Source organism: Rhinopithecus roxellana, chromosome 4, assembly GCF_007565055.1.
Source record: "Rhinopithecus roxellana isolate Shanxi Qingling chromosome 4, ASM756505v1, whole genome shotgun sequence".
Taxonomy (NCBI): domain Eukaryota; kingdom Metazoa; phylum Chordata; class Mammalia; order Primates; family Cercopithecidae; genus Rhinopithecus; species Rhinopithecus roxellana.
The window spans coordinates 15,185,466-15,189,612 of record NC_044552.1 but is presented as its reverse complement, the minus strand read 5'-3'; positions in this window follow the sequence as shown (position 1 = coordinate 15,189,612).

Here is a 4,147-nt window from a genome sequence, read left to right as displayed (position 1 = left end):
AAATGGGACTCAGTCCATATGAAATGCCATATGGACGACCTTTTCTCACAAATGACCTCTTACTTGATCAGGAAGCCGCCAACTTGGTCAACGATATAACTTCCTTGGCAAAATATCAACAAAACTTTAAAAATCTACCCAAAGGATGTTACAGAGGCAAGGAAACAGAGTTGTTCCAACCGGGAGATCTATTGTTGATCAAGTCCCTCCCCTCTATGGATTCCCTGTGGGAAGGACCATACTCGGCAATCCTCTCTACCTCCACTGAAGTTTAGGCAGCAGGAGTGGAATCTTGGACTCATCACACCCGAGTTAAACTTTGGACACCCCCAGAGGAACCTGCGGGACCGTCAGCTCAGGAGTCCCAAGGTCAGCCAGACCAGCCTCGATACACCTGTGAACCATTGGAGGACTTGCATCTCCTATTTCAGAAGGAAACATCCCAGACTAAAAAGGCTCCTACAGCCGATCCTGAGGAAAAACCCCTTCCTACTTAAAAAAAATAAGTGAAACCCTACACAATCTTTAACACCTCTCTTTGCCCCTTTAATGGAATACTTTTACTGTTTCATCACATTATTAAGCAGTATACTAACCATACTCTTTGCAGTAGGACTATATACTATAGCTCCTGCTGGGACGAAAATCCTAGTCACATCAACCTTTATTCTATCATCCTTCCTTCTGACAGCAATTACTCCTATCTTTAACTCAGACTGGATAAAATGATCTTATTTTCCAAGGCACCCGCTTTTCCTTCCTACTTACTCTTTGCCTATCTATCCCTCCTGCTTCCTTGGCTACCCCACATAGTCACCCCTCCCCTTCTCTAGCTCCTAATTACCTCTACAAGACTCTCAACTTAACCCACTGTCTGTTAAATCAGTCCAATCTTTCCCTGGCAAATGACTGTTGGCTTTATATCCCTCTATCAGCCACTGCTTACGTTGTCACTCCCATTCCTGCAAAAACTGGGTCTTTACTAACTTAACCTACCACCCCCGTTATGAAGGAAAGGACCCTTTCCAACTTCTAAATATGCAATCAGTAGCCAACTGCCCCATCTCTGATAGGACCAAAAATACCCTAACAGGATGCACAATCCAGTTTTTACACTCTTACATTTCCAACCTCACCTATTACACGAGCAATGAAAAGCCCATACACAGCACTGTAACCATGAATACCATCTTAACTTTCCAAGCCTCTTTATGCATGCAACACAACCTGTTATCAGGCCTGCCCCTGGGACACCTACTATCCTATCAGCGTAATTACACCCTACAACTTCAAACCCCAAATGATCATAGTAACTTTCAAGTCACCCAAACAGCTCCATTCAGATGGCTTGTCTGATTCTCAGGGCCCCCCAAAATCATCACCTCCTCTCTGCTTAACAAATAGTCTGGGTTTTGTAGTGGCAAACATACTTCCTGCATGACCATTCACCCCTGGACCCCCTGCAGCAGTGCCCCCACCATTAATGAATGCCTTCTCATCCCCTCTTTCAATTACTCTCTTGAATGGTTCCTAGTAGATATAAAATGTTTTTTTTTTCCTCCAGGGGGAAAATAGAACACAGGGAGCCACTCCTTTGCTCCCAACAACCCTTTCCAGCCGCTCACTGGAGCCACCTTGGCAAGTACTCTAGGAGTATGGGAAAATGAAAAAAACAAACTCACACACCTTTTTAACATACACAACCAGTTCTGTCTACCCAGCCAAGGCATATTCTTCTTATGTGAATCTTCAACCTATATCTGCCTCCCCATTAACTGGACAGACACCTGCACCTTAGTCTTCCTAAGTCCCAACATAGACATTGCCCCAGGAAATCAGACCCTATCAGTGCCCCCTCAAAGCTCAAGTCCCTCAGGGCAGGGCCATACAACTAACACCCCTACTTTTAGGGTTAGGAATGGCCACTGCTACAGCAACCAGAATAGCCACTTCATTATCCTACTTCTGGGTATACTGCTGGCTGGGGTGGCCAGCTTTTATTCCCTTATTGTCCCCTCCCATGTTCCATTTCTGTCCTATCAGATTTATCTACTTCTTTATCTACTTCATTATCCTACTACCATACACTCTCAAAGGATTCCTCAGACAGTCTGCAAGACATAACAAAATCTATACTTACTCTACAATCCCAAATAGATGCTTCGGCAGCAGTAACTCTCCAAAACCACTGAGGCCTAGACCTCCTCACTGCTGAGAAAGGAGGACTTTGTACCTTCTTAGAGGAAGAGTGTTGTTTTTACACTAACCAGTCAGGGATAGTATGTGACACCACCCAGTGTTTACAGGAAAAGGCTTCTGAAATCAGACAATGCCTTTCAAACTCTTATACCAATCTCTGGAGTTGGGTGACAAGGCTTCTCCCCTTTCTAGATTCCATGACAGATATCTTGCTATTACTCGCCTTCGGGACCTATATTTTTAACCTCCTTGTCAAATTTGTCTCGTCCAGTATCGAGGCCATAAAGCTACAGATGGTCTTACAAATGGATCCCCAAATGAGCTCAACTTATAACTTCTACTGAGGATCCCTGGACCAACCCACTGGCCCTTTGACTGGCCTAGAGAGCTCCCCTCTGGGGGATGCTACAACTGCAGGCCCCTTCTTTGCCCCATCCATCAGGAAGTAGCTAGAGCAGTCATTACCCAGTTCCCAACAGCAGTTGGGGTGTCCTGTTTAGAAGGGGGATTGAGAGGTGAGGCCAGCTGGACTTCCTGGGTTGAGTGGAGACTTGGGGAACTTTCCTGCCTTACAAGAGGATTGGAAAATGCACCAATCAGCACTCTGTAAAATGCACCAATCGGTGCTCTGTAAAACGCACCAATCAGCAGGATTCTAAAAGTAGCCAATCACAGGGAGGATAGAAAAAAGGGCAATCTGATAGGACAGAAATGGAACATGGGAAGGGACAGTAAGGGAATAAAGCTGACCACCGCAGTCAGCAGTGGCAACCTGCTCAGGTCCCCTTCCATGCTGTGGAAGCTTTGTCTTTTTGCTTTTCACAATAAACCTTGCTACTGCTCACTCTTTGGGTCCATGCCATCTTTTTAAGAGCTGTAACACTGCGAACATCCATGGCTCCATTCTTGAAGTCAGCAAGACCACGAACCCACCAGCAGGAACCAACTGCGGACACATCTCCTTAGTAATATTGTGTCTGGTTGGTCTGCCTATTGTTGAAAGTGGGTTACTGAAGTCCCCTACTATTATTGTTTTGCTATTTCTCCCTTCTTGTCCACTAGTATTTGCTTTATACATATAGGTACTCTGATATTGGTTGCATATATACTTAAAATTGTTATGTCCCCTTGATGAATTGAGTTCTTTATTATTAAATAATGACCTTCTTTGTCTTTCATGAGAGTTTTTGACTTGAGGTCTGTTTTATCTGATGTAAGTGTAGCTACTCCTGCTCTGTTTTGGTTACCATTTGCATGGAATGTCTTCTTCCATCTCTTCACTTTCAACTTATGTGTCCTTAAAGCTAATAGAATCTCTTGTAGCCAGCATATAGTTGGATCTTATTTTTATTTATTCAGCCACTCTGTGTCTTTTCATTGGATAATTTAATTCACTTGCATTCAAAGTAATTATTGATAGGTCAGGATTTACTATTGCAATTTTATAAATTGTTTTCTAGTTGTTTTGTACATCCCTTGTTTCTTTTCACTTGTTGTCTACCTCTGTGATTTGGTTATTCTCTGTAGTGCTAAGTTTTTATTCCTTTCTCTTTATCATTTATGTATCTGCTATAGTGTTTCGTTTTGTGGTTACCATGAGGCTTACATAAAACACCTTATAATAGATTATTTACTACTGATAACAACTTCAGTTGCATACAAAAATTCTAGACTTTTACCCTGCACATCACAATTTATATTTTCAATGTATAATTTACATCTCTTTAATGTTGTGTTCACCTTAACTTATTGTACTTATGGTTATTTTTGTCCATTTTGACTTTTATCTTTCATTCTAGACATATAAATGATTTATAAGCCACCATTATGGTATTGGAGTATTCTGAATTTCACTATATATTTACCTTTACCAGTATATTTTTTACCTTCTTATGTTTTCTTGTTAGTAATTAGTATCCTTTTGTTCCCACTTGAAGAACCTTCTTAA